Source organism: Musca domestica, unplaced genomic scaffold, assembly GCF_030504385.1.
Source record: "Musca domestica strain aabys unplaced genomic scaffold, Musca_domestica.polishedcontigs.V.1.1 34, whole genome shotgun sequence".
Classification (NCBI taxonomy): domain Eukaryota; kingdom Metazoa; phylum Arthropoda; class Insecta; order Diptera; family Muscidae; genus Musca; species Musca domestica.
Window position 1 is genome coordinate 7573568 of NW_026712313.1, and position 27622 is coordinate 7601189.

Sequence of the window (27622 nt, forward strand, 5' to 3'; positions counted from 1 at the left end):
TCAGTAAAGGTATTAGCACAAATTGAACCTTTTTGGAAAGGTAGAAGTGTCAGCTATAATTTGGCATCAATTTTGTTGTCCCCCATAATGGACCCTTTTTTGACTTTTTGGGGGTTTTATAAAAAATCCGGGTCCAAAAAATCGATAATTTGACTATAACTTCCGAACCGTAAGATCTTACCCCATCATGTGACCACTTGTTGGATAGGTATTTTCATAAGCTTTCCAACGATACCCATATTGTCTATATCGGGTAAGTGGATCCGGGTCTAGTAGGGGTCTCGAACCCGGACTTTCGGGTCAAAAATCTGGGGTCCCAGGTCCGTCCCCCAAGAAAAAAATAGTTTCCCGGGATCATGGTTAAAATACCTACCACTGAAAAAATTTTCGAAAAAATTGAAGAGTTTTTACTAAACTAGAGTTAAGCCAAATATTAAACATTTCGGAGTAAAAAAAATTAATCCACCGAAATAAAAATATATAACTTTCAATTTGTCGAAATTATTTTTAATTCAACAAATTAAGTAAAACATATGTAACATGCAGAATTAAAATAAAATAACATAAAAAATATTAAACAGAAATAAACTTATAAAAGCGACAAGTTCTAGTGACTTCGTAAACAATATAAATAAAATATATGCAAAATGCCAAAAAAAAAATGAAAATAAAGAAAAAACTAGAACACAAATGAACTTATAAATAATTAATTATGAAACGAAATAAACACATAATTTGAAAATAAATTTAAATTCGTGACCTAAATCAAATATTTTAATAAAATATAAAGAAAGAGTCGAGAGAGTTAAAAGTGTCAGTTGGTTTTGCCGGCAAATGTATACCTTCAGCCAATGTTCGATTATTTAAATGTATTTTGACTTCTGTAATGATTATTCGAATGTTTCGAAAGAATAGACCAATATTATCCATTTCGTATCGGACCTAAAAAACGTAGTTACTTTCTTAACTTTATATGATATATATGATAAATGTTAGAAAATGTTAAAATGTGTTCTTGAGGTACCAGATATAGTAGACCAAAGTATTCGATTTTCATACGTCATCTAATACGGATAAAAATATTGGTCTGGACAAAATTATAAGAAAATTTAACATATATATCCAATTTTATGCAAGTTATGACAGATAAAAGTATTGAAAATGTTGACCCTTTGCGGGTGAGATAGCAGAAGGGTTCGCAGGTATATATCATCATCCCAAAATGTTTCGTGTCGTGAAAAATATTGGTATGTGTGCATTTTAAAGAGATTTGAATGCTTATTTCGCTCTCTTTGAGCGTTTTGTTTTCCCAACATATTGAACCCTATGTGGGGGAGGTACCAGAAGGAGTTGACTGATATATCCCATCTTCACAGCAGATCTTGTGTTGATGGAAATATTGAGATATACCAAGTCTGAATGGAATCAAATCTTAATTTCGCGTTTTATGTGGAGTTACCAGAAGGAGTTGACTGATATATCCCATCTTCACAGCAGATCTTGTGTTGACGAATATTGAGATATACCAGGTCTGAATGGAATCAAATCTTAATTTCGCGTTTTATGTGCCTCATGGATATTACCAATTTTGATCCTTAGTGGGGGAGGTTCCAGAAATAGTGGACCGATATATTCCATCTTTACAGCAGATCTTGTAGTAGTAGATATGATGGTATGTGTGAGATATGAAGAGAGCCGAATGCCTATTTCCCCTGTTATGAAATATTTTCTTTGAAAATTTCGACCTTTTGTGTGGGAGATAACAGAAGGATTGGGCCGATAATGCCCATCTCCGAACTCGATCTAAGTTTGATAATAATTTTACGATATACCAAATTTGGACCAAATCGGATACTCCCTTCGAGAGTTACAGACAGACCGACGGACATTGCTAGATCGACTCCGAATGTCCTGAAACGGAGTTTGTTCAAAGAGTCCTAGGGCCTAAAACCGATATTTCGATGAGGCACGTTTTGGACGTATCAAATGGTATATACCCTCTCTAACCATATGGCTGAGAGTATAAAACCCCACCCTTTGTGGGGGAGGTACCAAAAGGAGTAGATCGGTATATTCCATCTGTATACCAGACCTGGGGTTAATATAAATACTGTGATGTTTGTAATTTGAAGACAATCGGACCCTTACATCACATTTTATAAGAGTTATAATTATTCAAATGTTGACCCCTTGTGGGGGAGGTACTTGATGGAGTGGATCGATATTGTCCATTTTCGCAGCTGACCTAGAACTGATGCAAATATTATGTTTTGCAAAGTTGGAACAGAATTGGATTATCCTTTCTCTCTCTCTCTCTGCTCAGTAAAATATTTTCTTTGAAAATTTCGACTTTTTTAGGGGGAGGTACCAGAGGAATTTAACCGATATTTTCCATCTCCAAACTCGATCTAAGTTTATATCGGCTAAATCGGATACTCGTGCGCACCAGCCAGTCCGACAGATGAACATCGCTAGATCGACTCCAAATGTCCTGAAACGGATTTGGTCCAAAGAGACCTTGGGTCTAAAAGCGTTATTTCGGAGAGGCACGTTTTGGCCGTATCAAATGATATATATCCTCTCTAGCCATATGGCTGAGGGTATAATAAGAAATTATCAATTCATTTTGGGTAAAAAAAATCTGTACACATTTTTGTAACCTTAATTTTTGACATGTTCATGTCATAGATCAAGATTCTATAATATACATAGTAAACTTGATAATGACGACAATTTCGGCTATACGTAACTAGTGATGCTTTTGAGAGAAGACCATACATGTTTTTTTATATTTAATTTTCAAATCAAAATCAAAAAGATTTTGGATATTTAATATTCTCACCAGTTATAATATATATAACCTTTTATTTCTTATCCCATAGTAAATAAAACCAAATCTACCAATAAACTGTTGTTGTTTTTATTAACACAATAAAACATACCGGGATTAAGCCTGAGTATTTTGAAATAACTTAATGACTTAATTTCTCATTTACAGAAAATACTTCAAAATGTTGTTTTTCCGAAAATAAAGAATCCAAACCTTTTCAAACATCTAAAATCTTAATCCTAATTTTATAACTTAATTTACCTTCGTTGAAAAATTTCATTTAATCCATATTAAATTAATGCAATAAACTAGGATTTTCTTACGAAAATTACAACTTTATAATTACCCACAATATATTCATGGGCCTCCTATAATAAAAACTCCGACCATTAGATTATCTACTGTCATAACTTCCTAATGATTTCACATTTCATTTATTTTGATGCTTTACTGTTTTTTTTTTTTGTTTTTTTTTTTTTGAGAAATCCAATTTTTTTTATTACCCTACAATCGATGTAAAGATTTAATGCCAACCAAACATCCCACATACGGTGCTTTTATGATGTCTTTTTTTCATTCTTAATTTTTTTTTTTTTTTTGATTATTAATTCACAGCTTGTGAAGATTTCACATGACTTCCTCACTGTTGGCTGACTGGCTGCCTGCCTGGCTGATTGTTTGAATTTCAAATATCTTAAAGACAGTTGTGTGTATTTTTTTATCATTTTTAATTGTTTTTTCTCTGCTTTTGTCGATTCTCTTCTACGGTGTTTGTGATTTTATTACTCTTCAATTTATTCAAAATAAAGAAAAAAAATTGTTGATATCATAAATGTATGTTTATTATTTATAGGTCAAATAGCTCAAATAACAATTTGTATAAGAAGCTTAGATAGGGGGGCTAGAGATTTTTTTCGGCTCTGTAAATATGAATATTGTCAACTTTCTGGGGAGCTTAAAAGAAATCTTTTTCTGCCAATAAAAATATATTGAACACAACAATTATTGAGAAATAATTTAATAATAATGAACGAAATTTTGATTAGAAATTTGATTTTTTCGTTTAAAATTGTCAAATTGGTTAGCAAATTGTTCAGGAATTTGTAAGTCGATTTAGATATATTTGTAAATCTGTATGTTGGAATCAAAACGCAGAGATTTGGAATTTGGGAAAAAATCCATTAACACCGTGTAACACAAAAATTAACTGCAGTAAATTACCTGGTAGATTATACTGTGCGACAATTTTTTCCAATAACTACAGGAAAATAAAGATTCTGAAAATAAAGCTAAAAATTTTCAAATTATTTTTAAAGTTTCGTATTAAGGCTTCTAATGGTCTTCATTTAATAAATGCTTAAGAACTCCCTTCAAACTGGATCGTAACAAGTCAAAATATTGCAAAAATTTATTGTTATAAAATTGCGTTTACGTTCTTCACATTCTAAGCCGAAATCTTCCTTAATACCTAATTTTTGGGGAAAAAGTCAAACGGAGAAATATTCTATACAAAATATCACTAAGAATCTCAGAACAAAGCTTATATCTAGGTCTAATAATTTTTAAGAAATTCTTATATTTAAAGTGAATATGAAATGTTTCCTTTTTTTGCTGCTACTTTTGCACGTTTCCATTCAAAGTCAAAATCTCCCTTAATAATAAATTTTTAGGGGATAGTATCAAAGAAAGAAATATTTTAGATCAGATTTCATTACGAGTCTCTGAATAAAGGAATTTCGTAGGATTACTGTGTACCATCAGAAAATACCATCAATTTTGGTTTATTAAAATCTATATACCACAGCTGGGAGTAACATAAGCACCCTTTAGGTTCTAAGCCAAAATCTCCCTCAATACTTATTTTTTTGGGGAAAGTGTTAAAGGAAGAAATAGTCTATACAAAATTTCACTATGAATCTCAGAATAAACCTTATATCTAGGTTTAAAAATTTTTCGACATCGACAAATTTTATATTTAAAGTGAATTTGAAATGTTTACTTTTTATTTCTGCTACTTTAATACGTTTCGATTCTGAGTCAAAATCTCCTTTAACACTACATTTTTTGGGGATAGTATCAAAGAAAGAAATATTCTAGATCACATTTCATTGTGAGTCTCTGAACAAAAGAAATTTGAATACTAAATATGTACCGTGAAAACATATCATCAAATTTGGTACATAAAAAGCCATTCTTATTTTTTCGAAAAATTTTCACATTCCCTGCAAAATTTTCTTAAAAATTCACTGATAAGTTACCTGTCTGGGTTATGGAGAATTTCAATTGGAGTCGAATATTAGATTTGGAGATGAAAACCCCCCAAAAGTTTTTGGTTCTCAGCCAACACTTTTTAGAACCTTAGGGTCTGATTCTCTAAGACGATACAAATGTGGTTACCAGACAGGTAACTTATTTCAAATATGCAATTTCAAATATTTTTTATGCCCTCAGCCATATAGCTAGAGATACGGCCAAAACGTGCCTCATCGAAATAACAGTTTAAGATCCTAGGTCTCTTTGGACGAAATCCGTTTCAGGACATTTGGAGTTGATCTAGCGATGTCCGTCCGTCCATCTGTCTGTTTGGCTAGTGCACACGATAACTTTAGAAGGGAGTATCTGATTTGGCCCAAACTTGGTACATCGTAATATTATTATCAAACTAAGATCGAGGTCGGACATGGGCAATATCGGTCCACTCCTTCTGGTACATCCCTCAAAACTTTTTTAAAGACAATATTTTACTTCACAGAGAGAGAAAGGATAATATTTAATAATATTTAATGATATTTGCGTCAGTGCTAGGTCAGGTGTGAAAATGGACAATATCGGTCCACTCCATCAAGTACCTTCCCCACAAAGGGTCAAAATTTTGAATAATTATAACTCTTATAAAATGTTACCTCACATTGTCTTCAAATTACACACATTACAATGTTAACCACAGATCTGGTGTAAAGATGGGATATACCGTTTCACTCCTCCTGGTACCTCCCCAAAAAAGGGTCAAAATTTAGAATATCCATGAAACTCATAAAACACGAAATTAAGATCTGATTCCATTCAGACTTGACACATTTCAATATTTTTATCAACACAACATTGGTTATGAAGATGGTAGAGATCGGGTCATTCCTTTTGATACCACCCCCCACATCAAATCCGAAATAAGCATCCCGTTCTCTTCTTGCTTTACACATCCGATTATTTCTTTTTACTCTAGATCTGCTATAAAAATGGGATATATCGGTCCACTCCACCTGGTATCGCCTCACAATACGTCAAAATTTTGAATGTATATGAAGCTCACATTAACATCCGTTTCCATTCAGAATCGGCACATCTCAATTTGTCTATCAACACAAGATCTGTTATAGAAATTGTAGAGATCAGACCATTCCTTCTGGTACCTCCCCACACAGGGTCCAAGATTTAGAAAAAAACCTTCAATGAAGGCGAAATAAACATTCAACACTCTTCAAATTTCTCACACTCAAGCATTTTTGCTAGCGCAAGATCGGTTGTGAAGATGATATACATCTGCGAACCCCTTCTGGTTCCTCTCCCAGAAAGGGTCACAATTTTCAATACTTATATCTGTCATATTGAAATATTTCTATCAACCTTTCCCATAAAATTGGATATAAATGTTCGATTTTCTTAAAATTTTATCTATACCAATATTTTTATCTGTATTAGATTAAGTATTTATATGGAATACTTCAGCCGACTATATCTGGCACATTCCAACATTTTTTTAAAAATTGTCACATATCTCAAAGAAAGTTAAGGTCCAAACCTGCAAGTCGCAATATTTATATCATATTTATTTAGGTCCGATACGAAATGGACAAATTTGGTCCCTTGCTTCGGAATCTACTCCATAGTAGGCCAACAATTTGAATATTCATAACAGAAGTAAAAATATATTTAAATAATCGAAAATTGGCTGAGGGTATAAATCTGTCGGCAAAACCCACTGATACTTTTTAAATTGTTTTCTAATTATTACTTTTTTATTACCAGAAAGCCAACATTTATGGTTGACAAAAAAATCTAGGATATCAAAATTATAAGACAAAATTGATACTAAAAAATATCCCAAGCTTTCATGGAAATTCCAAATCAAACCAATCTATATTTAATGCCAAACTCACTTAAGAATTCTTCCCGCAAAACTAAAAATGTCATTTGAAAATAATTCTCAATATGACGAACATTAACGTATTTTATGACTGACAGAGGGATTAGCTATCACTACGACTTTTTTAACGAAACAACATGACATTTTTGTGGCATGCTGCTGTTGTCTCATCTGGTCGCTTTTTGATATAAACTTTATTCGTTCGCTTCAAGTTGATTAGTTAGGTTGATTTCCAAATGGAGAAAACAGAGAGGCAGAGGGCAAGGGAAATAGTAAATGAATAATTAAAAACACACTTCGAATTGGGTTAATTCTTTTTTTGCTCCGCAGCATTTCCATGCGATTAGGTCTGGCGTCTGGTCTGGTATTTGGATTTGTTCTACGTCCGCACACCCGCATATTTGATTTCCAAGTGGCTGCCGGGCGGGCCACACAAAACTAAATGTTCGAGATATTTATGTAGTTCAGATATCATTGGAGTTTTGGAATAGTATGGTGGAGATTATTGTTGTTGTTGTGGTTCAACAACCCTTATTTTCTTTTTCGTATTCCAACACACAAAAGGGAGAAAGAAAAACGAATGGCAACATTACATTTTTCCTCTTTGCAGTTTCCTATTGTTTAGAGCAAGAACGAAAAATTGTAGCAGCATATCATTTGGATTTTCCTTTTGTTGATATTTATTTATTTGTTGTATTATTTTGATTCGTTGCGGTCTCTGTAATCATTTTTCAAAATTTCAAGTGACGCCCTTTATGGATTTAGAATTTTGTATTTTTTTTCATTTTCTCGTTTATTGAAATGAAATTAGAGTTCATCAATTTGAGTGCGAGACTTTTGGGTTTGCTTGATTGTTTTTCCAAATGCATTTCAATTGGAATGAGAAATGGGAGAAAGAGAGGGAGGGAGACGGAGAGAGAAATTAAGACCACTTTAAAATGCCTTTAAGGGAAATTGATGCCATTAATTTTCTCAATGCCTTGACTCAAATACTCTTCAAATATTTTATTGATTTTGTTTCCCCCTCGAAGCCATTCTTTGTAATTGGAGACCATGTTAAAATGGAAAACATTGGATCAGATTTTATTGGGCAATTTTGTAGGGATTAAAAAATTTATTTAAATTTTCCGTTTTTATGACTTAATATTTTATTGGAGAAGGGAAATATGTAAGACTTCTCCAAATAAATTATAAAATTAAATTTTTTGAACAACGATACTGTGCAAGAACCACCTCCTCGATCGGCTAACTTCTACATATGTCTTCCTTAAGACTATCTAGCCTTTAAAGATTCTTTTCCTTTTTGGACGAAACTTTATAAGGTCCTTTATTGAAAAGAACTCTCAATGCTCTTGAAATATTTTATTGACATTTTCCACATATATTCTCTGCAAAGCTCTGATTTTACTCGCAAGTGAAAAGTTCTCGCAAGTGGGAGTACTCGAAGAGTATGACTATTACAAGCTGTTTACTCTCCACTCTTTTTCCTTTATGTGGGAGCGCTTTCGGTTTCTCCTGTTTGAAAAATGAGAGGGGTAGTCAAAATGTTCAATATGGGGTAAGAGTTGGCTCGGGTGGAAAACTATGATTTTTTTTGATAAGGGCATTACAAAACCCCTCGAAATAACTTAAATCAGAGAATGTCTTTATACAAGGCCTAAACCAAACCTAACTATACTGAAAACGTTATACAGGGTTACTACACCCTAAAAATTGATTTAATACTGAGGAGCTATCGTAAAAAGCGCAGGGACATGACCTTTTTTATAACCACCTTAGTAGGAGGGTATAAAAAATATATACATCTTATATCCCACAAAGTATATATATTCTTGATAAGCCTAAAATTCTATTTCGTGGTAATCAATCTAGCTTCCGAAAAAAATAAAATATTTACTCATATATATTTTAGGTCTGCAGAATTTTTGGTATTAAAAATGGGCCACATAGTTCAACGTCTTCGTATCGTCCTTGTACCGTCCTATATTCGGTTTTTAATGTCAAACTTGGTGTTTGGAGTTCGTAATGGGCATCGAATTTATATTTTTTCAAATTTGAAAACTCTATAGTAATTTTAGCGACATATAGTTCAAAATATTTGGGTCCCTATGCCGTGGTTGGTGCTATGTCAAGGTTTTAAAAAAGTTTTGCCTGAGAATCTGGAACTCTTTTGGAATTTTGATCTTCCCACCAAGTATTATAGAATTCACTTGGAATTTTTCACACTCCCGACTGGCTGTTGCATAAGGGAAAATTGGCTGCAGATTCGGAAAAGTGCTAAATTTGTTATAAATTAAAAATGACTTTTCAAACAAAAATTTCGAAATTTATGCCTAAAATGAAATTTTATGTCGCTTTCATGTATCAACTAAAAAAAGCAAAGGAAAAAATGATGAAAAAATTAGTCAATATTTTAGCATTTTTTATTTGAAACGTGCCTTGTCGAAATAACGTTTCAGGATATTTGGAGTCGATCTAGCAATGTACGTCCGTCCGTCTTTCCGTCAGGCTGGTGCTGGTCCCAACATGGTACATCGTAATATTATTATCAAATTTAGATCGAGTTCGGAGATGAGTAATATCGGTACACTTCCTATTATCCCAAGATCTGGTGGGAATATATCGGTCTACTCCATGTGATGCCTCTCCTATATAGGCTCAAAATATTGAACAGCGATGATACTTCTAAAACGCGAAATTACCATCCGATTTCATTTAGACTTGGTACATCTTAATATTTCTATCAACGCAAGATCTGTTATAAAGGTGGTAGGGATCGGACCATTCCTTCTGATACCTCCCCCACTAAGGGTCAAAGTTTTGAATAAGCAAAACGATTATAAAATCCGAATTAAGTATCCGATTTTTTTCAATTTCATTTCACATCCCATTATTTCTACTAACACAAGATCTAGTGTGAAGATGGAATATAACGGTCCAATCCTTCTGGCACCTCCCACACAAAAGGTCAGACTTTTTATTTCATGGATATTCCTAGAAAACGCGAAATTAACCTCTGATTTCATTTAGACTTGGTACATCTCCATATTTCCATCAACCCAAAATCTGTAATAAAGATGGTACCTTTATCAGTCATAACTTGCGAAACAAATCAGCGATTCTTTACAACTTGCTAGATATAGCAAGTTCTCTCTACCCGAAACCTGAGATGAATATCGAATTTTTGTTAGAAGTGAATATAAATGTTCGATTTTCTATTTATCATTGCAGTAAAGAAAATACATTGGCAGAAAGTACACATGTTTTGGCAAAACCGTCTGATACTTTTTAACTTTTTATACCCTCAACCATACTATGGAGGGTATATTAACTTTGTCATTCCGTTTGTAACTCCTCGAAATAATCATGTCAGACCCAACAAAGTATATATATTCTTGATCAATGTAAAATTCTAAGTCGATTTAGCTATGACCGTCTGTCTGCCTGTGTGTCTGTGTGTCTGTCTGTCAGTCTTTCTGTTGTAATCACGCTATCTTTCGAACAAATTGAGATAGGAGGCTAAAATTTTGCACACGTGTTTATTTTTCCAGTAGGCAGATTAAGTTCGTAAAGGGGCCATGTAGGTCCACATTTTCATATAGCCCCCATATAACGGTACCCCCCGATATTCGGTATTTTGATGATTTTAACGACATTATTCACCGGAATTGTTTCAAATTTGGTATTTGAGATTCATAATGGGTACTACAGACTGTAGAGTTCGTAATGGGAACTACAGTCTGTGACTGAAAATTGTCTATGCAGGTCCAGGTCTTCGTATAGGCCCCATATATCAGTACCTCCCTATATTCGGTATTTTGACGAGCTTAGGTACAATACCCACCGAAATTATTTGAGATGTCGTATTTGACGTTCGTAATGGATGCTATAGCCTGTGACAGAAAATTGTCTATGCTGGTCCAGGTCTTCGCACAGCTCCGATATAACGGTACCTCCCTATATACGATATTGTGATGATTTTAGCTACATTATTCACTGTTTATTTCATGTTTCGAATGTGAACATGGTAGTGGCTTATGACAAACGATGCCTATGTAGCTTCACGTCGTACAGAACCCAATATAACGGCTAAATTTTTTTAAGAATTTTAACAGAATTTTTTAAGGATTTTATTTTTCGAAAATTTCCAAATTCGTTCCAAATGGTGGAAGGTATTCAAAGGATTATAAGGAGACTTTGTCCGTAAATATAAACATTTTTCGAGGAGGGTGTAGCTCTCTGCCGGTATTTAGGTTTACTTTACGATGTAAGCTTTCAAAACGCCTATAAATGTGTCTTCTATTCTTAGCTGTACTTTTATAATTTTCTCGATTATCCTGTAAATATTTATTTGTGTTGCTCCGTGTATTAGTTCTAAAAGTAGGCACACTTACAGTTATTTGTTATTTTAATTATTTTATTGTTCGACCTTTAATTATGCATCTCGCTACCTCAATTTATTTATAACTCTTGGTTATTTTAAGAAACAAATGCCGTATCGCACACACACACACACACACACCAACAACGACAACTTTTGTTCAGAAAATAATTACTTGTATTTTAAATAGAAATATAAATGCTATATATACTCACACATACATTCACACTCATATAAGGCAACTCGTATTACCTTTATTAGGAATCGATGGCCGTAGGCTGGATATTATTGCTCATTAGAAGAAGTAGAACAGCAAAACAACAACAACAGAAAAAAGCTACGAAAAATAAACAAATCTAAACACGATATAAGTTTCCTGGATGTTAAGATGATGCTTCGATACCGAAGTGTGTTTATTTTCTTTTCTTTTGAGCTAATATCAAAAAACGAAAAAAAAAATGGCAAATACAAAAATAGGAAAAATAAACAAATTTCGGGTTTTATTCTCACAAGTGGCTTAATAAGTGTGAGAGAGTAATGTGTGATATCTTAATAATAATAATAAATAATAACAAATATTTTCAACAAATTTCACGCACACACACATACAATCATACATACAGGGTGAGATAGAAAAAAAACTGCAACAAAGTCAAAAGCAATAATTTTTTATTTTTTAAATTTTGTTGAATAAAAGCAAAAAATTTCGAAAATAGCATCAAATTTTAGAATAAGTTAAGATTTGTCCGAATTGGTCACCTTTGGCACGAATTATGGCCTTGAAACGTCCAATGAAACTGTCACACGCTGCCCGAATGTTACTCTGCGGTATTTTGGCCCATTCCCGGCGAAACGCTCGCTTAAGGTGATCGACGCTTTAGTATTATTTAGTGCCAACCTTGCTTTCCAAAAAATACTGCAGACACAATTGTCCAACGGATTGGTATCCGAAAATTTTGGTGGCCATTGTGCGCTGAAAATGAAGCGAGGAACCTCATTTTGTAACCATTCGTGCTAAGTCCTGTTAGAATGTCGAAGGTCTGCGGCCAAAATGTTTGCCTGCCCAAGGCTTTAATACACCCTCCAGAATATTTTCGCCATAATATTCGGTATTTATTCTGATGCCACGGTCGATTTATACGAGCGGGAAGCGACCATCGGCTGTTATGGCGGCCCACACCATCACCATGGCCGGCGCTTGAATTTTGGTGGCCAACCGAAGGTGTAAATTTTCAGCTGACCGACCTCTTTGGCAAGTAAACTCGATCGTTTTGTTTGTTTATTAACTGCTGGACAACGAATGTTTTTCTCATCGGAGAAAACCAAATTCGATAGTTCACCACTTTCGACCAAGTGAAGCAACTCTTTAGCTCTTTTGAGTCTATTTTCTTGCAGTTGCGGTGTAAGTTCTTGCACTTTTTTTGAATTTTAATGGCTTTATCCCGAGCTCATTTTTATACCCTACACCACAAGGTGATCAGAGTATTATGTCTTTGTGCATTTGTTTGTAACAGGCAGAAGGAAATGAGATAGATCCATAGTTCCTTTTGATGATCGCATAAAATCACATTCTGAGTCGATTTATGCATGTCCGTCTGTCCGTTTGTCCATGTATTTTTATAAACAAAGTACAGTTCGCATTTATTGCCCGATCCAGGTGAAATTTTGCACAAATCATTTGTTTGGCCCAAGGACGAACCCTATTGAAATTGGAGATAATCGGTAAGAAATTTAGATATAGCTTCCATATATATTTTCGTCCGATTTGCCTTTTATGTTGCACCAAACGTGTAATATCAGCCCGAATAGTATGGAATTTTGCACATACAACCAAATTAGGCCTGAAAATAAGTATACCAAATTTGATCGAAATCGGTTCAGATATAGCTGTAGCTCCCATATATATTGTTCTTCCGATTTGTTAGTTTTGTCCTCCGCAGCCGTAATATGCACTCTGTAACAACAATATTTGGGGAAATTTATCAAATACTAACTTCGTCCGATTTACCTTGGATTGTGCACAAAACGTCTAATATTTGCCCAAACAGAATGGAATTTGGTACACACGTCCGAATTGCGTCTAGAAGCTAGGATGCCAAATTTGGTAAAGATCGGTTTAGATATAGCTATAGCTCCCATATATATTGTTCATCCGATTTGTTGTATTTGTTACCAACAGCCGTAATATTTTTATATTTAGTCCTTTGAACTTTAAGTTATAATGTAGCGTGTATGATCGAATTCTCCCATAAAAACTTTTAATTGTTATGTGGAGCTCTACTAAACTAGCAAAGTGGTATCATAAAGTCGGCCTCGCCCGACTCACACTTGCAAACAATGTAATGAGCTATCACTGGAATAATTTTAACAGCTGTCGGACGAGTGGCTTAGAAATGACAACAGTCTGAAGTTGGTTGCAGCTTTTATATTTCACCCTGTATATGTCCAGGCTTCACATGAACATCGATCCTAAGACAAAATTTCAGATTTCAAGCACTAAACCAAAGTGTTCCAGCTATAGTAAAATTTTGAACAAATAAGTATTTCCAAAATTCCCAACATATCCTGCAGTTGGTTGCAGTTTTTTCATCTCACCCTGTACTCTTATTAAAACATTTTCAATTTCACATTTCAACAAATTAAAATAAACAAATGAACTGGAGATAAAAATATTTTCCAAAAAAATAATCCAATTGAAAATACACCAAAAAATGAAAAGGTGTCAATTAAAAACCAACATTTGAAAGAAAACAAAAGTAATAAATGATATATGATTGGCCTGAAGAATAAATGTTGAAGATTCTAATAAAATATAACACTAAAAAAATGAATAAATAAGATACACATAAATGTCCAAACAAACACACTCATTGAAGTTGTTCAAAAAAATGAATTGAAGACAAAAATTAAAGGAGAATTCTTTAACTAAATTAAAAAAAAAAATATATAAAAAGAAACAAATTTATAAAATAAAAAAACCTACGACAAAAATTCAAGAGAAATACCTTAACTAAATTATACAAAAAATCAAGTTTATAAAATAAAAAAAATTTACAACGAAAAATATCCAGAGAAATACCTTAACCAAATTAAACGACAAAATAAAAAAAAACAAATTTTTTCCAAAAATTCTTTACAAATAAATACAAATTATACTAAAACTAAAATTTCAAATCAACCTTTTCTATTTTTTTGCAGTTATTCCAGTGTCACCGAATTGAAAACGAATAAAAAACGACAGAAAACAAATAATTGGATTAAATTGAATTAAAATGAATTTGTTCGACTTCGACGAATCATAGATAGATAGTGAATATACTAAAATACCAAATAGAATGTGAACCATTCTTTAATGAAAAAAAAAACAAAAAACGACAAAAAAATAAATGAAATTTGTGAAAATTAAAAACCAAGCAGAAAAAATATATATAAAAACGAAATAAAAAAATTTTTGTGTATTAAAATAAAACGACAAAAAAAAAACCTACAATATCTATAAATACCAGTTCAAGGATTATTATAACATTTAAATAAACGGATTTTCACTTTTGATGTGGTAAGTTGGGAAATAAGTGCTTTGAAACTTTTTTTAGAATATACTATAGGGTTCATATTGAATAGCATAATTTTATTTAATTTGTTGTAGAAATCTTCAAAGTGCGGGGCCCTTAAAAAACATTTCGGTTATAAGTAATTTCTCCAATCTAACATCTATTTGTGCCCCCGAACTTTGAAGATTTTCTAAATGTTGAAAGGGCATATTGCTGCCGTCTGAGATGTCGCAACACAAAATTATATGGATTTTTATTTGAAACAAGTGTGAGAGGCTTTAATGAAGACTCTCGAGAAATAAAGTACCCTTCGGTTAGAAATTCGGAAAATTCAAAACTGATTAGCTTCTCGAAACTTTTATTTGAGTAGCGTTTTCCCACCGCCAACCCAATTTTTGTTATCCGTTTTTTGTCGATTCAAATTTAAAATTTTGTGTGATTACCACAGACCCGGGACGTAAGCGGTAGGCGGCACTGGGGCTTCTTTTCCCACTACCGAAATGGTTATCATTCACGCATTATACGGAAAATTGAGTTTTTTTTTATCAGTTACGGCTAAATAATATATCGAAATAACGGACCAAATCCATTTCAGAAGATTGGGAATCGATCTAGGCGTGTCCGTACGTACGTCTGTCTGTCTGGTTAGTACGCACGATAACTATCCAAACTTGGTAATGTTATTATCAAACTTATATGGAGTTCGGAATATTTTAAAATGTCTGCACGCCTGCCTTAATCAAATAAAGATCGGAAGCTAAAATTTTGCACAGATCATTATTTTATCTGCAGGCAGGTCAAGTTCGAAGATGAGTTATATCGGTCCACGATATCGTATAGCTCCTATATAACGGTAGCCCCTGATATTCGGTACTTGGATGATTGTAGCCAAATAGTTCAATGAAATTGTCTGAAAATCCACAAAAGGAGTTCCTTCTGAGTACTTTACCCCCTGAAAGAGTATTGTCTATGTAAGTCCACGATATCGTATATCCCCCATATAACGGTACCTAATTTTTAGACAATTCCATTGAAAAATTCATACTAAAAATTTTTTTTAGCACATTACTCCCTGGAAGAGAAATGTCTATATAGTTCCACGATTTTGTATAGCCCACATACAACGGCACCCTCCGATATTTTGACGAGTTTAGGGACATTATTTACTGGAGTTGTTTCAAACATCGTATTTAGAATTCGTAATGGGTACTACAGCCTTTGACAAAAAATTGTATGACAGAAAATTGTCTATTCAGGTCCAGGTCTTCGTATATGCCCCATATATCAGTACTTCCATATATTTGGTATATATTTTTTAGGTACAATATTCACCGAAATTGTTTGAGATTTCGTATTTGAAGTTCGTAATAAGTACTACATCCTGTGACAAAAAATTGTATATGCATGTCCAGGTCTATGTATAGCTCCGATATAACGGTACCTCCCTATAATCGGCATTTTTTATGATTTTAGCTACATTTTTTACCGGATTTTTTTTTTCAAGTTTCGTATTTGAATATTGTAATGACATATGATAAAATTTACCTATGCAGGTCAACGTCTTCGTATAAACCCCAATATAACGGCTATAGTCGGTACTTTTAGCATTTTACCAGAATTTTTGACGGATTTTATTTTTTTGAAAATTTCCAAATTCATTCCAGTTCGTGGAGGGTATTCAAGGTTCGGCCTGACCGAACTTACAACTTTTTTACTCGTTTACCAAATCAATAACTAACTTCTATGTGTTAGGCCCTGTAGAATATTGTTAATGAGAATTATATAGCGGTACCCCCAATATTCAGAATTTGGAATGTTCCAACCTTAATTTTCTACCAAATCGGTTCTCATTGAACCAAAGGTTAATTGTTTAAAAGTTATTTGAAAGTTTTTTGTATAGTCCTACCATAAAATTCAGAAAAATCCAAGAAATCTTTATAGGATTTAATAGTGCGTCCCATAAAATGGAATTGAATTATTTGCTGATTATTTACCTTACGAGTAAATGTTTTAATGTTGTCTTCTAATGCGTCAATCGAAGAGGGCTCGTGTAGTCATAAGCTTTAACGTAACCCCACAAAATAGTCTAAAGGTTCTGAACGTCGAACACGCCTCTCAATATGTCTATATGTGAGGCATGTATCACAGTCTGTTCTAAGTCTGTTGTAAAGCTCTTGCATTTTGGGGAAAAAAAAGTGGGATATCATCTCACGGTAGCGCTCACCATTTACAGTTACATTACGATTCTCAGCATATTTGAAAAAGTTCGGTCCAATGATGCCACCGGCCCATAATCGGCACCAAACTGTGACTTTTTCTGCATTTTGCAATGCTTCTGTCTAACATCACTCCAAAATCGACAATTCCGCTTATTTACGTACCCATTGAGCCAAAAATGGAACGAAACGTGATTGAGCTATTTGAACCAAACCAAAAAGTCACCCATTATAATACCCCCCATATAACTGTTCCACCCAAGTCCACGAATCCAACCCAATCGGTATGGTGGTGAAAAATTATAAGTGGAATTATTTGAATTAGGTCTAGGTCTTTTGACCAAAGGGTATTAAATTCTCCGTCCAACTTTTAATGGTCTGACCTTTATTAATAAAGGATTATTTTAGGGGTCCTTAATACCATACTTATATTAAAAACTTTCTGTTATAAGGTATTCTTCGAAGAAAACACATTTTCAGCCAAAGCTATTTTGAATCACCGCAGAGCCGCTAGACATAACAAAAATCAGGGATATCTTTGTAAAAAGACAATACCAAAACGTGAACCTACATCGATCGTTCTTTGCAAGGGGTAAAAAATTATTAATTTTTTTTGAAATTAAATTGAAATTACGATTAAAACGTAAAAACTAGTTGATATCGCAGTTTAAATTTTTATATGGGATATAACAAAAATTGGACCGACATCACCCATGATTCTTAGTGTCACCCAACTCTATTTAATTTCAAAGCTTTATCCTCAACTTTTTGAAATATGTTAAGGCTTCTCACATAAGATTGTTTTGTCTTTGTTCCCGGTGGTTTTTTGGACGACCTCTATTTCGTAATCCTTGGTGGTTCCATTTGAGGACCATCCTAGTTATATTGAAATCAATAACATAATACTACTCTATCGATATGAATATATCGTTATTTTGTATGATGCATACTTTTAGGCATTCAAAAAAATGTAAACAAGCTGTGACCACGACACAGCTGATACCTAAATGTGAGGCAGGAAAAAATAGTTTCCTGCTGCTATATAAATAAATTCTTCAACATTTTCTACAAAAATCGTTTCGTCAAATATCTACCCAAAGTACTTAGCGTCATCAACATATGTGCCAGCTTCTCGGTATTCAATCTTAATGTTGTGCAAAATTTCATACTGTATTATGAGCTTTTAATTGCAAGTCCCCCAGACCAAATGGGAATCCTGCGCCTTGTAATTATAGTAATTAAATTTTAATTCGAAATTGTAACACATTTTTGATTTATTTCAGTTCTCACACAAAACAAACATAGATCTGAAAGGGCAACAAAAATTTGCTACATTTTTATAAATTTTGTTTAATTAAAAAAGCGTAAAATTGTAATTAAGAAAAAGAAAATAAAAACAACAACTCTTGGCGCAATTTTGCCAGCTGACATTTAAGATTTCTAAAATTCCATGAGGAAATAAATTAACTCTTTGCATAATTTAAAATAACACCTTTAATTATATGATTTCGTTTATAAAAATAAACCGACCGACCAGACAGACAGACAGACAGTTGGCTGAGAAATGGCCCCAACAGCCGGATGGATGGATGGTCGGAGAGAAGACGATAAAACAAAAAAACAACAGAACTGAGTCAATTATGTTATTATCGTATTTTATGATTTATGATGGACGAATGAAAACGTCTCACTCTCTTGATGTTGCTGCCTGATGGTTGGTTGGATGGTTGGATGGATGTTGGTCGAGCGGTTGGTTGAACGAAAAACAAAAAACGACAATTTAGTTGATTACTTATGTTTGTCTCGATGTTTGACTTAATAAATGGATGGATCATTTAATTTCTATAACACTTTTTTTATATATATAAATGTTGAAAATGTCGAAAAAATATATAAAAATAATTTGTTTAATTTTTTTTTTTTTTTTTTTTTTTTTGTGAATAACGAACCGAATTTGAAATATGTCTAGAAAGGGTGTTAATAGTTTTTTGATATTTGCTTTTTAAATTAATAAATAAATTAGATTCGATTTTGTGATTTTTTTAAAGCCTCTGGTCATTGATAATTTTGTATTTGATACGGTATTTTATCAGAGATATTTGAGGTGTGCTTGAACTGAAGTAGCTGGGAAATGCCAGCAAATTTTATAGTCTTTAATTTTCCGATTTTCCAATTTCATACAATCCTTTGATTGCCTGCATATTTTTTTCAATAACAGTTCTTATACTCTAGAGACTTAAATACAACATGTCCGAGTAGCCAGATCTACAGATCTTTACATGCGATTGTTCTGAGATCAATAAGGAAATCTCTTTTGACATCTCATATCGAAAGGGAAGTTTTGTGTTACAACTCGGAAAAACCGAATAAAAATTCAAAAAAAAAAATAATAATAATAATAATAATAAATAAGTAAAATATTTTCGAACTGAAGCAGTTGGGAAATCACATCCATTTTTATTCTTTAAAATATATGTTTAAAATTAATGAGAACATTTTTTTAAATAAATGAGGATTTATTTTTTAGGACCTGGGGTATACTTTTTCATTCGGCTGGGTACCTTAAGAACTTATACAAGGTGGTGCAACAGTAAACTTACGATGTTTTTGGGCTGTAATTTAAAAAAAATTAAAAACTTTAATTCTTCTTGCGGATTATTTTTATTTGATCCTTAATTTTTTATATTGTGTCGAGAATATGATGTCAAGAAAATGGACGCCGTTTATTGTCACTTGAGCCCTTTTGATGGCATTTTCCATCACTTTGGCCAAAACATCCGGCAATAGGTTCTCACATTCTTGACGAATATTGTCTTTATGAGCCGAAAGAATCTCAGGCTTGTTGACATAAATCCTCGACTTCAAAAAGCCCCACAAAAATAAGTATGGAGCAGTCAAAGCAGGTGATTTTGCTGGCCAGTGCAAATTGCCAAAACGGGAGATTACTCATCCTTCGGCATATCGATTGTGGCACATGCAGTGTGTGCCGTTGCACCGTCCTGTTAGAACCACATGTTTTCCAATTCCAACTCAACAAGTTGCGGCAAAAAGAAGTCGCTGATCATTGCTTTGTAGCGCTCGCCATTCACAATAACCGTTTGACCCGCGCTGTCTTCGAAGAAAAAAGGTCCCATTACTCCTCCAGCGAAAACAGCACACAAAACAGTGACTTTCAGCGGGTGTAATGGATCTTCGTGGGTTACACGCGGATTTCAGCGACCCGGAAGCGAAGATTTTGCTTATTTACGTACCCGCTAAAATGGAAGTGGGCCTCATCAATCATGATTATTTTTAATGAAAAATCACTTTTTTTCTTCTTGGTGGTGATTAAGGATGGCTTGAGCATATGGAGGACAGCAGCTAATAGCTGATGTACCATCTGGAGTTTGCACGGAAACATCTTCAAATCTTGTATCAAAATTCGGTGTAAAGGCCGATGTCGACGGCGCTTCCATGACATCCTCGGCTAAAGTAGCAATATTTTCGGCAAAACGGATAGTCCGAGGTCTGCAACGCTTGGCAGCATATTTTCTTGTGCCAATCTCTTCGAGGCAAACGGCTAAACGTCGCAGTGTTTCTCCAGAAGGCATTGGGCGGCCAGGAAGTTTGCAACGAAATTCAAGTTGTGCCAAAGTCACCGATCGATTATTGGTCAAATAAATGGTCACCCATATTCCGCGTTCTGGAGCAGTGTAGCGTAACATATTTCGCATGCGTTTACTACGAAAAGTAAAAAAGCAGTCCGAGCGAACTTTGAATAGCCTTCACCATTTGGAACGCATTTGGAAATTTAAAAAAAAAAATACAATTCTGTCAAAATCTCAAAAATAAATATAGGAAGTCACTGTCATATTAGGGTCTATACGAAGACATGGATCAGTATAGGCAACCTTTGTCATAGGCCATTACAATATTTTAACACGAAACTGGAAAAAAAATCCGGCGAACAATGTCGCTAAAATCATCAAAATACGGAGTATAGGGAGGTATCGTTATATGAGGGCTATATGAAAACCTGGACCTACATAGACGATTTTCTCTCACAGGCTGTAGTACCCATTAGAAAAACCCATTAGAACACAATTAGAGACAATTCTGGTGAATAATGTAGCTAAAATCATCAAAAAACGGAATATAGGGAGGTACCGTTATATGGGGTTTATACGATATCTTGGACCTATATAGCCAATACTCTTCCGGGGGGTAATGTACACAGAAGAAACTCCCTCTACAATCATCAAAATACCGAATATCGGGAGGTACAGTTATATGGGGCCTATAGGACTACATGGACCTGCATAAATAATTTTCTGTCAACGGCTGTAGTACCCATTAGGAATGTCCAATACTAAATTTGAAACAATTCCGGTGAATAATGTCGCTAAAATCATGAAAATACCGAATATCGGGAGGTACCGTTATATGGGGACTATACAATATCTTGGACCAATATAGACAATTTTTTAGACAATTTCATTGAAAAATTTGTCTACAATCATCAAAATACCGAATATCGGGAGGTACTGTTATATGGGGGCTACACGAAGTCCTGGACCTGCATAGACAACTTTCTGTCACAGGCTGTAGTACCCATTAGGAACTTCAAATGCGAAAATTGAAACAATTCCGGTAAATAATTTCGCTAAAATCATGAAAATACTGAATATCGGGAGGTACCGTTATATGGGGGCTATATGAGTAAATTTCGAATATTGTCGCGAAAATAGTCTGGAGGGTGTATTATAGCCTTAGGCAGACCTTGGACATTTCAACAGTACTCAACACCATCATACTTAGCACGCGCCACCCAAGAATGGTTACAACATTAATTACCTCGCTTCATTTCCAGGGCACAATGGCCACCAAAATCTCCGGATACCAATCCGTTAGACTATTGTGTCTGGAGTATTTTGGAAAGCAATGTTGGCACTAAAAAATACCAAAGTGTCTATCAACTCAAGCAAGCGCTTCGCCGGGAAAGAGCAACATTCGGGCAGTGTGTGACGGTTTCATTGGCCGTTTGAAGGCCATAAATCGTGCCAAATCGAAACTTATTTTAAAAATTAATGCCTTTTTCGACATTTTTTGCTTTCATTCAATAAAATTCAAAAAAAAAAAAAATGTAAAAATTATGGCGTTTGAGTTCATTGCGGTTTTTTATCTCACCCTGTATGGTGGAGGGAATAAAATGTCAAAACAGAACTGACATTGGGGGCAATTGTAAAATGTATATATTTGGACATTAATGAATGGATATTATTTTTTATTACGGAAAATTATTTTTTCACTGGGAGTTACCTTTTCCGAATATTTTGAATTAAGTCATTTATTCCACAGTCCCTCATTGTTTCCTGATTCTTAAAACCGAATACCCCATCTCTGAGATTCATTTTTCACACTTTCACTTAACATGAAAATTTCTTCATTTCCTTCGAAATGTCTTTCAACTGTGGTTATAAACTATTTGGGTTATCTCCATAAAAATTTTTCTAATTTTCTATGTTAATTGTGCGATGAGTGTAATTATCTTTTCTTTTTCTTAAATAAATTTTAAAAATAATTTCGTTGTCATTTACTTACATGAAAGACTCACTATCATCTTTTCCCTCTAAAAAAACGGAAGAGATAACGAAATCGTATAATGGCTATAAATTGTACTCATTTTTTACTACCTGTGTGAGTCTGTCTGTGTTCGGGTTTTTATGACGGCGAAAAAAACAAAACAAACTCCACAAAAAGAAGAAACTTTAAGATATTCATACAATTTTTATTTAACAAATAATAATAATAATGATTTCATTTTCAAAAACATCAAAGAAGTTAAATGACATACTTAATGTCCGGCAAATGTTGCAAAATTTCGGAAATGAGTAATGGTGGTTTTGTCTTTTAAAGTTGTAGTTGTTGTTGGGTATTTTGTTTGTCTTAAATAAACAATTTTGTGACTTAATGACAATGGGAATGTTTTAATGAATGAATGTTCAAATGATGGTTAATTACCAAAAAACTGGATTTAGTTTTTGGAATGAAGTGAATTTTTATTTCAAATTGGTTTTGAACATTTCATTGGATTTAGGATGAGGGGAGGGATATTTCCATTCATTTGGCGGGGTAAGGTTATATTTTATATAAAAATTAAGTATAATACCGCCTGGAAGACTTGAAAATCCTCCAAGCCTTAAAAAAATATTTTAAAATATTTCTCAAAAATCCGTAGAATTTCCATCAGGGTATTTAGAACAAATTCTCCAGAGAATCGATTAAAATATTTTTTTAGCAACAAATAATCTTTCAAAAAAAAAAAAAAATAAATAAATAATAAAATAAAATAAATAAATAAAATAAAATAAAAAAATAATTTAAGCCTTATAAAATTAAAAAAGTAACAGAAAATATTTCCAAAATAAAAATAATAAAAAAAAAAAAACAGATCAAAAAGTATCCGTCGATAAGGCCGACAGAGGTATACCCTCAGCCGCTGATCGTTTATTTATATTTTGACTTGTGTTATGATTATTCAAATTGTTGACCCTCTATGGAGTAGGTTCCGAAGGAATGGGCCAATATTGTCCATTTCGTATCGGATCTAAATAAATATGATATAAAAATTGCCACGGGCCAGGTTTGGACTATATCGACTACTTTCTTCACTCTATACGAGATATGTTATAATTTAATGAAAAAAATGTTAAAATATGCGCGAGGTACCAGATATAGTCGACCGAAGCTTTCGATTTTCACAATTCATCTAATACAGATAAAAATATTTATATGGGCAAAATTACAGGAAATTCGAACCTTTCTATCCAATTTTATGCGAAATCATATTCATCTTAGGTTTCAGGTTTGAGAGAAATAATTGGACACGCCAAAATCTAAAGAATCCAATTTTATGCGAAATCATAAATTCCATATTCATCTCAGGTTTCTGGTTGAGAGAAATAATTGGAGATACCAAATTCTAAAGAATCGCTGACTTGTTTCAGAAGTTATGGCAGAAAAAATTATTGAAAATTGTGATCCCTTTTAAAATATTGACCTTTGGTGGGTGAGGTACCAGAAGGAGTGGACCAATATATCCCATCTTCACATCAGATCTTGTATTAGTACAAATGATGGGATATGTGAAATATGAAGAGAACCAGATACTTATTTCGGATTTTATAATCTTTTTGGTTATTCCAAACTTTGACCTTTTGTGGGGGAGGTATCAGAAGAAATGGTCCGATCTCTACCATCTTTATAACAGGTTCTGTGTTGATAGAAATAGTCAGATGTGCCAAGTCTGAATGGAATTGGAGGTTAATTTCGCGTTTCATGAGCATCATGGATATTTAACATTTTAACCCTTTGTGGGGGAGGCAGCAGAATGAGTGGATCAATAAATCCAATAAACCCACCTTTTGTGGGGGAGGTATCAGAAGGAGTGGTCCGATATATCCCATCTTCACAGCCGATCTTGTGTCAGTAGAAATAATGGGATGTGTGAAATATAAAGAGAACTGGATGCACCCTGTATGCATCCTGCACTAAAGTCAAACGCCATAATTTTTTACATTTTTTTTTTAAATTTTATTGAATGAAAGCAAAAAAATGTCGGAAATAGCATCAAATTTTAGAATAAGTTTAGATTTTTTCGTATTGGTCACCTTTGGCACGAATTATGACCTTCAAACGGCCAATGAACCGTCACACGCTGCCCAAATGTTGCTCTACGGTATTTTGCCCCATTCCCGGCGAAGCGCTTGCTTGAGGTGATCGACACTTTGGTATTTTTTGTGCCAGCCTTGATTTCCAAAATACTCCAAAGACAATAGTCCAAAGGATTGGTATCCGGAGATTTTGGTATCCATTGTGCGCTGGAAATGAAGTGAGGAACCTCATTTTTTAACCATTCTTGGGTGGCGCGTGATGTGTGCAATGGTTCTGAGTCCTGTTGGAATGTCCAAAGTCTGCGGCCACAATGTTTTGCGTGCTTTAATACACCCTCCAGAATATTTTCGCGAAAATATTCGGCATTTATTCTGACGCCACGGTCGATGAATACGAGTGGAGAGCGACCATCGGCTGTTATGGGGGTGTGGGCCGCCATCACCATGGCCGGCGCTTGAGTTCTGGTGGTCAACCGAAGGTGCACATTTTCAGCTGATCTCTTTGGCAAGTAAACACAATCATTTTGTTTGTTTACAAACTGCTGTACAACGAATGTTTTCTCATCGGTGAAAACCAAATTCGGCAGTTCACCACTTTAGTTCTTTTGAGTCTATTTTCTTTCTGTTGCGGTGTAAGTTCTTGCACTTTTTGGAATTTCAATTGCTTTACCCAGAGCACATTTTTCAATATTTGCCGAATGAAATTTTGCGATATGTTCAGCTCACGAGCCATTTTTCGACCTCTGCGACGCGGTTTTCGATCAAGTCGCTTCTTTGCTTTTCGAACCATTTCTGCTGATGTTGCTGCTTCCTTCCGTCCACCTCCTTGACGTCGGGCTACGCTACCAGTATCACGGTAACGAGCGATGGTACGAGACACAAAATATTTATTCACATTTAAATGCTGGATTGCTTTAACGATAGCCACTTGTGATTTTCCACGCTTGAATTGCATCACGAATAACTTTTTTTCTAGAAAATTCTCACCAAAATTCTTTTGTACGCATGTAAACAATATAATGAGCTGTCACTGGAATAATTTTAATAGCTGTAGGACGAGTGGTTTAGAAATGAGAGCAGTCTGAAGTTGGTTACAGTTTTTTCCTCCAACCCTGTTTGTGTTAACTTTACTCTCCGAAATTTTACTGGTTTCTAGAAAAACGAAAAATCTAAAAATTTTTCTGAATGCATTTTTGACATCCGTGGATCCAAAATAGCCTAAAAAGTAGATTTTACAAAAACAAAAATAACATTATATCTTGGAACGAAATGGATTAAAATGCACACCTTATTCATTGAAATCATAATCCAAACAGATTTGAATTATTGATTTGATGCTTGAAAACCCACAATTATAGTTCTGCTCCTCTACCACCCTATCAAACGTTTGCCCTACATAATTCACATATTATTTATGCAAAATGAAATTACAAATTATGCGATGTTTTTTTTTGCCCTCCATTCAGGAAATTCGGATTAGAATTGCAATCGAAAAACCGCAATAACATTCCATTAATGGGCCATTGTTCGCGCTGTAACCGCAACAATTTCACAAATGTGTTACATTTCTGATGAAAATCAAAAGTGTATTTAGAGATAATCAGGGCAATATTTTATTAATTCATTGAGAAAAAACCGAAATCATAATTCGGAAAAAGTTTATAAATTAACACATGTCCCATGGACATGCAAATTTAATTTGTTTCTAATTAATTGTAACATTTCCGCGAACATGCAAAACTAAATTAAAAATAATTAAACATGCAAATCTAAATGTGGTTTTTCGTTTTCGTTTTACAATGAATTGAAGGTTAGAAAAAAAAAAGAACAACAAATAAATTGGATTAAATTAATTGGAGTTAACATGTTAAGTGCTTGAAGCTTTAAGCTTGAAGTTTGTTATTTTTTCAAGGGAAGTTTTGAGAGGCGTAGTTTTATTTGTCCTACTTCAGTTCAAGGGAAAAGTGGGACAGATCGACTTCCTGCAAAACTCCGACATTACAAAAAATAAAGAAAAACTAATTAAAAAGTATCAGTCGGTTCGGTTAATTAAATATATTTCGACCTCTGTATTGATTATTCAAATTGTTGACTCTCTTTGGAGTAGGATGCGAAGGAGTGAGCCAGTATTGTCCATTTCATAACGTCCATAAATAAATATGATATAAATATTGCGACGTGCAGGTGTGCACTATATCGACTATATTTATATGAATTATGTGATAATTTTTAGAAAATGTTGAAATATGCGAGCGGTACCAGATATAGAGGACCGAAGTATTCTACTTTCACATTTCATCTAATACAGACAAAAAATACTGGTATGGACAAAATTACAAGAAAATCGAACATTTATATCCATTTTTATTCGGAATTATAAATTCTATATTCATATCAGGATTCTGGTTGAGAGAAATTTTTAAAGAATCGCCGACTTGTTTCGCACGTTATGACGGATATAAGTATTGGAAATTGTGACCCTTTGCAGGTGAGGTACCAGAAGGGGTTGACAGATATCTGTCATCTTGACAACAGATTTTGCTTTAACAAAAATGTTTGTATGTGTAAAAATTGAAGAGAGTTGGATGCTTTTCGGCTATTAGTTACTCAAAATTTGCTAATTTCGCGTTTTAGGACCTTCATGAATATTCAAAATTCTGACCCCCTGTGTGGGAGGTAGCAGAAGGAGTGGACCGATATATCCCATCTTCACAGCAGAGTTTGTGTTAGTAGAAGTAATGGAATTATGAGCTTCATGGATATTCAAAATATTAACCAGGTACTAGAAGTAGTGGTCCGATATATCCCATCTTCACAGAAGATCTTCTGTTGGTAGAAATAATAGGTT

The 27622-nt window shown here is 33.9% G+C and overlaps 1 protein-coding gene across 3 annotated transcripts in view; it reads left to right on the forward strand.

Moving 5' to 3' along the window:
• The window catches only part of LOC109614308 (uncharacterized), a 300749-nt gene that overhangs the window by 258151 nt on the left and 14976 nt on the right, over positions 1–27622 (forward strand). For 2 of the 3 annotated variants that reach the window (XM_059125578.1, XM_059125577.1), the window contains exon 2: positions 14554–14911. The exons of the other annotated variant lie outside the window; for it this stretch is intronic. The gene's annotated coding sequence lies outside the window, so the exon portion shown is untranslated. The remainder of the gene's footprint in view (positions 1–14553; positions 14912–27622) is intronic. 3 annotated transcript variants of the gene reach the window in all.